Source organism: Lactuca serriola, chromosome 1 (genome assembly GCF_051521515.1).
Source record: "Lactuca serriola cultivar US96UC23 chromosome 1, Lser_US96UC23_V15, whole genome shotgun sequence".
Classification (NCBI taxonomy): Eukaryota; Viridiplantae; Streptophyta; class Magnoliopsida; order Asterales; family Asteraceae; genus Lactuca; species Lactuca serriola.
This window is the reverse complement of record NC_136408.1, coordinates 196,519,989-196,531,559: the sequence shown is the minus strand read 5'-3', so window position 1 is coordinate 196,531,559 and position 11,571 is coordinate 196,519,989.

The window sequence follows — 11,571 nt, the reverse complement described above, 5'->3', positions numbered from 1 at the left end:
AAGTCGAAAACTAAATCCGTAAATTCTGAGAGTTCCCAAAATGTGTCTAGTTTCCTTATAATTTTTATCATGATTTTTAATGACCTCCAACTTGGGTGAAATAGTCCATACTCAAAGACTGGTCCGAATTAGTGTTTGAAATGATAGGCAGTTTTGTAAAAATCACCATAAATTTTAGAAAAATTGTATGGAGATGTGCAAGTAGTCATTTTAAAGCTAAGAACTGGAACTACTACACCTAAAACAGTTTTGAAAACAAAAATGTTTAAGTTGTCCAAAACAGTCCGTGAATGGAGTCCAACTTTTCTGATGAAAGCTGTTAGAAAATTTTAGTTATGTTCTTGGTGTTTTAAGTTGTATTCCCCCCCCCCCCCCTAAAAACTTGAGAAAACATGAAAATGTAGGGGTATGAACTCACCTTGAGTGATTTAAGAAGATGGATGATGGAGAAAAGAAGTGTTCAACTCAAGAACACTTGGGAGATGCTTGAAGATTTGAGAAGCTAACAACAAATATGACGATATTTGTGTAAGCAATCAATGATTTGAGTAGGATGGAGTGTAATAATCACAAAGAGGATGTTAATACTTACCAAAAGTAGAAGAAAAGTTTGGAGTATAGCCTTGAATCCCGAATTTGAGAGAGAAAGATGAGAGAGTTTGGAGTGTGATTCTTGGTGGAAAAATGAGAGAATGAATGAAGTGTGAGGAGAGAGGAGACTTTTCTAGCCTTTGACCAATTGTGAGGTTGGAAAAAGGTGGGAAAAGTACAATGAAGTGACTAGATATGGGCTGATGGGGAATAGTGACATGAGTGGGTATGGGTGGTTGCTTGTGTCATAGAATAAAGGAAAGTCAACACTCCACCTCTTGTACTTCACCCACTCTTCTTGGATAATGTTTTATCCTTAAAAACGTGATGAATCATTAATTTTGGGTCCTTATATGTTAAATTAAAGTTTTGGGTGAAAATCCCGTGAGAAAATAATTAAAAATGAAGCTAAAATGAAGTCGTAGTCGAAAACCGGAAAGAAAATGGCTAACAACGAAGCTTCTCGGAAGGGGGCCGAAGGTTCGGTCTCTTCTGACGCTGGGTCTGAAGCGAGCCCATGCGAAACAGTAGGAAGCGAGAAGGAGGCTCGGTCCGAAGTCATCAGAAGCGAACTAGACCGAGGGCAATAAGGAGCGAAATGGACCGAATGAACAGTACCCTTGGGTTCGGTTCCAGGAGCCTTCGGGTTCGGTTCTCAGCACGTTCGGGTTCGGCTCAGCAGGGTTCGGTCCCTAAGAGGACTTTCGGCCGTGAGAGGGGTTTTGGCTCCTTAAGAGGGGTTTCTGGTCCTTAAGCCCATTTTACTCGTTTTTACCCCGATTCAAGCCGTTTTTGACCCGGTTAAGGGTCGAAATGACCCGAATGACTTCAAAAAGTTACGGGAACTTTTGAGAGAGATTTGGGAGAGATTTCTCATTCTTGGAGAGATTTCTCATACAAAGAGAGTTTTGGGAGAGATTTCACTTTCTTCGAGAGATTTCTCATACAAAGAGAGTTTTGGGAGAGATTTCACATTCTTGGAGAGATTTCTCATACAAAGAGAGATTTGGGAGAGATTTCACATTCTTAGAGATATTTCTCATACAAAGAGAGTTTTGGGAGAGATTTCACTTTCTTGGAGAGCTTTCTCATACAAAGAGAGTTTTGGGAGAGATTTCACTTTCTTGGGTAGATTTCTCATACAAAGAGAGATTTGGGAGAGATTTCACATACTTGGAGAGATTTGGGAGAGATTTGACATACATGGGGAGATTTGGGAGAGATTCTCGATAAAGAGAGATAGAGTGAAAACGATTGAGAGAGGTTTCATGTGTGACATTTGTGAGTGTATGGCTTCGCAATGCAAGGTCCGTAAACCCTGTTAAGCCTTGTTTAAGGATCTTACACACTCCCGATGAGTATGCATCATTGTTTCATTGGTTTGGCTCGTCACTTACCGCAGTTTTAGGTTAAGGAGATCTAGATGTACGTACTTTTCGATTTATGATCTCTCATTAGAATAGCGAGTTGTTTAGGAATTACATAATGTAAAATCTAGTACCCAAGGGCAAATTGAGTCGAACGGTTTGACTTGTTGACTTTAGTTGACATTAACTTGACCGAAAATTGACGGTTGTCACATCATCCCCCAGTTAGAGGGAATTTCATCCCAAAATTTGAATTTAGGAAAGGAGTGGGCATGGACAATCGAGCCATGAAGTGGGGATACTTCCTAATCGACTAATTCTCACGCTCCCAAGTGACTCCAGGTCCTTGGTTAGTATTCCAGCGAACTTTCACTAATGGGAAGGCGTTGCTGCATTCGCTTAACCTCTCGGTCCATGGTCACTACGGTTCTTTCATGAAGGTGAGGCTCTTGTGGAACTCGATCTCGTCAAGGGGGATTACAAGAGTCTCGTCTGATAGATACTTCTACAAGTTCGGGACGTGTCAGGTAGAATGTACTTTACCAAGCTTGCGGGAGTAGATTGAAGTAGCGAGTTACACGACTGATTCTGACAAGAATCTCGAAAGGCATAATTATCTGGGGTTTTGGCTTTCCACACTTTCCGAAGCGTACTAAGCCTTCCCAGATTGAGGCTTCTAGAGGAATTTGGTCTCTTATTCTAGAGTTCTAAAGGTTTCTCCCTTTTGCTTCTCTTCCCAGTCAAGGGTTGCTCCCTTTAGGGTCGAAGTCGTAAGGGGGGGGGTTTCCGTAATTTACGAGAAGTTCTAAAGGAACTAAGAGGGTAGGTCAGCGAGACCCAGAATTTTGGCGTATTCCTGCTGACGCCTTTGGTGTTGACTGTGTTGGATTAATGTCTAAGTCCATAACTATAATTGGTAAGACTTGACCCGACCCGGCATGGTCCATTTGGGTTGCATACCATCATGCACTTGGATGAGAGAAATAAGACACTTATGGTTATTAATATATTATAAGTTCTAGTATATTAATAATAAGAATAATAAGATTATTTAATTAGTATTGATCAAGAATTAATCTAGGATTAATTAAGTGATCAAAAGAAGACTAATTAAATATATGGGTTGATTGTGTAAATCATCCATACTTGTATAGTGGGCTAATGCTCCATGGATAATCAAGTTGGGCTAAAACCCATAAGATGGTTCATGGATGCTCCATGGTGTATTTGTACCCATGGATCATGGAAATGAAAGGCCATGTCAATTAGGGTTTACATGGTGTAACCCTAACTATATAAGCATCTTATTCTTGACCAAAATTGGCGACTAGTATTATTCTAGAGAGGGCTAGCCGATTTCATGAGTTGTAAGAATTCTCTCAAGTTATTCTAAGTGTTTTGATGATTGTGATTCCATTTGAGGTGTCACACTTGGCGCACTAGGCACTCAAGCTTCATGAAGACTTTCTACATAAGAGGTATGTATTCTATCTTGTTATATTTATTGTTTTATATGCTAGATTAGGATAATACCTTCGAAGTTCTTATTTGCATGTATAATAGAGAAAACATAGATCCAAGGTATTTAGGGTTGCATGTACACTTAGGAGTGTTAGAATGCTAAAAACCCAACAGTGGTATCAGAGCCTAGGCTTGCTTTCTCTTATACTTGATGCAAATTGCTGAAAAATGCTGAAAAACTCGATTTTCTGGCTTTCTGGGCACTGTACTCGCCGAGTCCACTGATGAACTCGCCGAGTACATGAGTAAAATCATCCTACTCGCCGAGTAGGTTGATGCCACTCGCCGAGTAGGAGCCCCAGACAGCATATATTCGAGGTTTTTGGCTAGAAATGGACTAGGAACATTACCCTAAGTTGTTTTTGAACTTATAAACTTGTTTTTGATGTGGTAATGTTCATGCTAATCCATTTTCAGAGATAATTGTCAATAGATTCATGTTTTGTATTAGTTTAAGGTTTAGACTAATTACATGAAAAAGTTTGATTTGAATTATCTTGTTCTTATGAGTTGCTTAGATTATTAGAAATGTTGAGTGAAATAGTTGTTTTCAATCCATTTTAATCTAAGAGTTGAGTTTAAAATGTGTTTGTGTAACTTGTCCTCAAGTTACATGAAGAGTCACATTAAATACTCATAAAACTCATAATAGTTGGCAATGGTTACAAAATGAAGAGTCTTGTGTCATTGAATAACTTTTTATGACTCCATAACTTGTCCTCAAGTTATGGAAGTTCAAGAGTCACTTCATTAAAGAAAAATATGTAACCATAATTAAATCCATAAGTTATAAAATAAAGAAAAAGTTAGTTCTTTTATTAGTTTAAAGTCTTCCATAACTTGTCCTCAAGTTATGGAACTTGAAGAGTTTTTGGATTAAAACTACTTTAAACACATAAGTTATGGAATTAATTAGTTTTGAATAGTTTCAAAACTTGCCCTCAAGTTTTGGAATTTGAAAAGTTTTCACTTATGAATACTTTAATTCCAAGTTAGCCCTTAGAATTTTAAAAGTTAAAATTCAACCCTTATACTTTATAATATTATAAGTTAATAATATATATATATATATATATATATATATATATATATATATATATATATATATATATATATATATATATATATGTATAAGAGTAAAGTCAGTCTTACCGCTAGTACGCCTCATTCACGAAGCCGGTCTATAAGGTGGGTATAAGGTTGTTGCCTATAAAATGGCAATTTAATGGGTGTCCACTCTCACCCACCGCTTGCTTGACTGGTGGAGGGTCGTTAGCCGAACGGGTTTGACAGGACTAGAATTCTCCCTTCATTAAAAGTATTAATGATAATACTAAGTAACTAAACTCTTAATAATACCCAATCTTAGTTACTTAGGAAAAATGTGAATAAGGTGCTAATCCATGAAATTACACTTTGCACTTTGTTTAAGTCGTTAGTGGAGCGTGTGTGGTTAACCGGCACACTAACTTGGACTTAACAAGGTAGGTAAAGGGTGACTTAATATTTATCATAGTATCGATGGAGCGTGTGTGGTTAACCGGCACATCGATTGAGGGGTAACTTATTAAGGGTACCAAGTGATTTCCATGGTTACTTCACACCTTGTTTTGTGATCCTCGGCATCCCAGTCACAAAACCTGAAGGGCACACTCGAGATTGAAACATGCCTTTGAAAAGTTCAATGAATCTCAAAGATCTAGGAGTTTCAAAACCAATTAAAACCTAATAATACATTTCATTTATCTTGGTGGAAATTGGTGAATCGTCATTCACCTACCTTCAAATATTTTATAGCTTGGATTACGGCATACCTCTTCTAAGTTATAAAATAGTTTGTTGGGTCCTAGCCTTAATATTTCATATTGGGTGTCATATTAAGGACTTTAAATCAACTATCTTGAATATCTCCCAAAAGATGTCTGGTTTAGACACCTATGATCTTCCCGAATCTCTTGAAACAAGGTTTCCTAATGAAGATGATGTCCCATGGATATCATACTTCTTTCTCCTCTTCCAATTATTCTCCCCAACCCACAAGTTCTTGAAAAGTTTAAGGTCACTCAAGCCCTATTGGCAAGGCAAGGTCTAGGTGTGATCACATCTTGGAGATGTAGTCACATATTGACAAGCCGGGAGAGTTGGGTGTCAAAGTCTTGAGAAAGTTGGTGGTTCAATCACTTTCTAAGTCACATAGTGAGTTCCTTTGGGACACCTATGAAATAGACTATGACAAGACCCTTAATGATCTTATCTAAGATCAACTTCCTTAAAACTTGATGGACATTGACAATAGTGACACAGGAAATCCAGAAAAGCTCTCTCTTCCCAATGGAAAGGGATCGACCATAGTCAACTCGGTTGACCAAATGGTAAAGAGAAAAGCTAAGTCTGTGATAGTCTCGTGCACCTTTATCAAAGGGTCCATATGTTTATATTGCCAAAGAAAGGGGCATTGGTTGCGAAGCTGCCAAATTTACCTAAGGATGTTAAAGTCAATGAGTTTGACTCTACTTCAGGTAAATTCCACTATCTAACTCTGTTAAGTTTCTATTCTGAGATTCTTGATACATGATGTGACTGGGTCACATGGTGATGTTTTAAGAATGAAAGAAAAGTGAAGAAACTTAAAGAAAGAATATGCTGAATCTGATGGCGTAGATGGATTTCTATCGCATAATTTAAAGATCGGATTCTTGAGCTACTTCTTAGGAGTTATGAGATATTGCTTAGGAATAGGTAACAACAAGTTTTCATATGGATTGTAAGGATAAGTTTTCCGCAAAGTTTAAAATAAAAGAAAATTTTTATTTTATTTATTTTAAATATCCTTACAATGGCATTTGAGGAAAAATTGTTGCTTATGTGATTCCATTAAGAGCAAGAGTGGAAATATGAAATTGATTCTTTCATTTCTGGTAATGTCTATATTTACCAAATAAGGAAAGATTCTTATCACCCAAGTTTCATTTGGACTGGGACTTGGAATCATGCAAGTTATATAGCATGATGAATGAGAACTTTCATGTTTTGGAAAATTAAGACTAATTACTTGTTCACATGGATGTGTGAGTCAAGTAATGGACTAAGGGATCGAGTACACATTCTTGTGCACTGGTCAAGTCCACCACAAAAAGATTGATAAGACTATTCGTCATAGTTTACTTAAGTTCAGTAAATATGATTATACTTACAAGCTTAAGTGTAACTCTGAGACATTGGAAAAGGTTTCAATGTATGGCAGAGCGAATAAGAAGAATCAAATTAGGCAGAAGGATAAAAGTTTCTCAAATCTGAAAAGATGGGAGAGTACTTTAGTATCAGTTTTGTGATCATCTTAATGATTAAGAAACCATATCAAAATTAGTTCTCTAAGGAAAATCTTAGTGCATTCTTATGACTAAGAAGAGGAACTTGAATTGTTGAAGTGGTTAAATCAAGAAGATGAGTCATACTTCGTTCCAATACAAGTCTTAGAGTCATACTCCAAGATTGTAACTTGAGTGACATGAAGGTTTAAAACACTTGTCAAATGTAAGAGTAAAAGTTTTCTACTCTTGTACATTTGAAATTGGTAAGTGTGATGTTTTGGATAAAACAAAGACCAACTTAGGCCAATTGTGTGAAGTGTTTGTCTTGATTAGAATCCACACTATCTCTTGGATATTTGACAAGGGAGTCTTATAGGTCAAGAGGACAGTGGGAGTCTTAAAGGTCTTGAAAGTCTCAAGAACTAATCAAGAAGAGAACCTGAAGTTCTTCACTAGCACACGACTTGAGGTTTATAACCTATCGTGTTGACATATTCTGTGCCCATTCCAGTTAAAGTTGACTTTGCATATGAGTTCTTAGAGTTCTCAATGCGTTGCATAACAACTTGGAAGCAATGGCAGGCCCTTGAGCTGCCAAGTGGCAAGAAGTTAAGATTGAGTTCAATCCATATGGTTTTGGAGTTGTCATTATCCTTGTCTTGTGACTATGATTTTGACAATTCACATGGATAGGAACTCATACACCATTAAATCTAAGTGTCATAAGGATTCTCTCCGATTCATGAAAATGATGGTGAGGAAACACTTTCACTAAGTAGATTTTATCTAGATAGCAATTGTGATATTTGCATTCTCAAAGTCGTTAGTGGAGCGTGTGTGGTTTACCGGCACACTAACATGGACTTGTGAGAAGTGGCAAAAAGGTCTAACCATTATGATTACGGCATACCTCTTCATAATTGTTTAGACACACAAGTGTGCTATCTAAGGGAAGGTGTATGATTTTTGATAAAGTCTTATCAAAACAATCTAGTATCAGAAATCTGAACTTTGGTAGGAAAGTCAGCTGATTTCTGAGTACATGTCAAAGCTAGTGGGAGCATAAGTGTTATGCTAATAATCATCATGTTAGTGGGAGCATGATAATTATGATGAGTATTGCAAGTTAGCAATGTTAATTATAGAAAACAAAAGGTTTCAATTGGGAAAAGTTGTTTTGCTATAATTAAGGGAGAGGAAATTATACTTCATCTCAAATCTATAAGCTTAGATCGTGAGGTTTTAATCATTTAGTCAAGGAAATATATATGAATTTCATGTTGGAATGGCTCAACATAAGGAAATTCTGTATATGGGTCCATTATTTGCGTTCTAAAATTCGATTATGATTACGGCATCCCTTTTCATAATCTGAATTATGAGAACTTGGCAAATTGAAATGGACATATTATAGCAAAAGACTAGTTTAGTCTTTATGTGAGACATCATGAATCGTGTCCCATATGCTTCGGATATAGGATCGATTACATGTGCTATATTCATCCGTTCTAAAATTTTCCAAATGCCTGGGGCATTAAGAAGGGAAAAGGTTTAGAACTGGATATGACTAAAAGGATTAAACAATTGTCGAGGACAATCTAAGGTTTACCAAAGATTGGTTACGCAAGGACAATTGGAAGTATAGTGATAATTCTGGAAGGACCATATTGACATATTCTGTAAGGAGGCAACTCTTGGTCAGAAGTGATAGTCAAAATGGAATCTGGAAATGTTTCAAAGTTAGAATTTTCAATCTGTGTAAGATTAAGGAAACTTAATGCAAGAAGGATATTTCCAAGGAGTTGATCTCCTTTGGAATACTCTGTAATGATTGTTGCCAAGTCTTTATGACTTTGTGCATAATCATTACGAGAGGATCAATGCATATAAGTTTAGAATCTAACAGATTTCAGTAAATGGCATGAATTTGGAATTCTTGCATTTGCGGTAAGGATTTGGGAGTGTGAAAAGAGAATCATTGAAGTTATGTTCAATTGATCTAGTTCACAAAGTAAAGATCATAGACAAACATAGTATGCATACTTGGTGTGTGGCATGACTAGTGTTTAAGAAAACATAGTGTACATGCTTGGAGCATGGAACAACTATTGTTTTAAATTCAAGAATAAAGTTGATAGCTGAAACAGTATACAATGAATAATGTGTAATCATATGGTGATAAATAAAAGGTGTTTTATTTATGTTCAAAGGGTTGATACCATATTGGATTCAATTATTATTGTGTTTCACTTTGCATGTTTTGACTTCCCGAATAAACTAGGTTATTCTTCCGGAATGACTAAGTTATTCAAACCATCCACAGTCGGTCATATGTTGGAAGTAGATATGAATTAAGACTGTCATGGGTTGGCTTGTAGAGGTCTAAGGTGTTGGACAAGGCTACAACAATCATGAGTGCTCATAAGTTCTGAGTATTGGATTCAACCCGCGCTCATTGGAATCACTTCATGGGTTTTATCACGAGTGATCATGAGACGATAATATCCTATATTCTTCAAACCTAGAGATATGAGTTGTTACTATGAGTTGATAGTACATTGATTGCATGAAAATGCATTTGGTAACTCGGTGCTATAAAACGTGCTTTTGTGTATGATTCAACAAGTAGTAGAACAAGCCATATGAGTCGAAGTTTATCCATTCCTTTTTCCTTCGGGATAAAAGCGATATTTGTGGGCCCCTCGATGATTTGATGATGACAAATGGAAGTGCTCGGCCGGGCCAGGACTGATTTGATTTGTTCAATTAGTCAGTCGTCATAAATCGGAAATCGGGAAACAACAAATGGACAGAGAGAATGATTATAATCCATGTCTCAGTCCATATGATATCTAGAATGGAGGAATATATGATCCCTTATCTAATGGACAAGTCACTGACAAAGGTCAGAGTTCATCTACAAGGTCAGAGTTCGACAGAAGCTTTTGAGAGCTACGATTGCCAGTTGGTTCCTGAAGTCATACGCAATAATAGTTTTAGACTTATCCAAGTGGGAGACTGTTGGATTAATGTCTAAGTCCATAACTATAATTGGTAAGACTTGACCCAACCCGGCATGGTCCATTTGGGTTGCATACCATCATGCACTTGGATGAGAGAAATAAGACACTTATGGTTATTAATATATTATAAGTTCTAGTATATTAATAATAAGAATAATAAGATTATTTAATTAGTATTGATCAAGAATTAATCTAGGATTAATTAAGTGATCAAAAGAAGACTAATTAAATATATGGGTTGATTGTGTAAATCATCCATACTTGTATAGTGGGCTAATGCTCCATGGATAATCAAGTTGGGCTAAAACCCATAAGATGGTTCATGGATGCTCCATGGTGTATTTGTACCCATGGATCATGGAAATGAAAGGCCATGTCAATTAGGGTTTACATGGTGTAACCCTAACTATATAAGCATCTTATTCTTGACCAAAATTGGCGACTAGTATTATTCTAGAGAGGGCTAGCCGATTTCATGAGTTGTAAGAATTCTCTCAAGTTATTCTAAGTGTTTTGATGATTGTGATTCCATTTGAGGTGTCACACTTGGGGCACTAGGCACTCAAGCTTCATGAAGACTTTCTACATAAGAGGTATGTATTCTATCTTGTTATATTTATTGTTTTATATGCTAGATTAGGATAATACCTTGGAAGTTCTTATTTGCATGTATAATAGAGAAAACATAGATCCAAGGTATTTAGGGTTGCATGTACACTTAGGAGTGTTAGAATGCTAAAAAACCAACAGACTGTTTCTCAACGATTTTGATCAATTCAGAGGGTCCATAAGAATCTCCACATTGATAATGATGTGTCTTAGGAATTCGACTCCTCAATTCCGAAACTCGTATCTGGAGAACTTCGGATAAGGCTTCTTTGATCGTATTGCTTCCGCGGTTTGTTGTAGCTGCTCTCCTTGGTTTCCTTCTTACTACGAGGGTAGATAAGCAAGTCAATTATAGTGACAGTGACGAACTGATCCTAGTAAGAATGGTATATCCTATTTATTACGTTCATGAATATTGCGAGCGGGTTGGTCCTATCCGCGGGGTATCACTACGGACTTGCAGCGTCCGCATCGAATTTTGAAGGATTGTCCTCGGACTTGCAACTGGTAATATTCAGATCTCAGGTCCAATTCCTGAAGGGTACCTCGTTCCTTACGGTAGGTCGGCCTATTCGTCTATGCGAGGTAGATAGTAAAGGTTTCTACTGGAGATATTGTCGGGGCCTCTGAGGTCAATGGAACTATCAAGCAATTTGCCTTTCTATTTGAAGAATAAGACCGGAGCTTTACAGGGTGAGAAGCTTGGTTCTTCGATTTCATTGTTGAGTAGTTCGATAGGTTTGACTTGACAGTTCCTGTAGCTCGGTAGGAAGCATGTGGGTTTGGTTTACGCGACTAGGGCTTTTTTTTGTATGGTAGGACATTTACTCGTCCTTCTGGGCAACCTTGGCCCGAAGCTCATGGCAGGACTCGTACCATATCTGTCCCAAGCTTCTGTGCTTGAACCTTGTCTGCTACATGCGTGACATTCCCGAAGGTCTCCTGTAAATACATATGATAAGGTTTCGGTAAGTATAACACTCCTCTGGCTCCCCCGCCATTCTTCTTAGTTGGACAGTTTCTCTTGAAGTGTCCTGTTTCGCCACATCGGAAGCACCCTGGAATTACTTTGGTATTGGGGGTTGGAGCGATGTACTACGTCGGGGCCCTACAGAAACGGACGGTATGCCCTTTCTCGTCGCAGTTTTT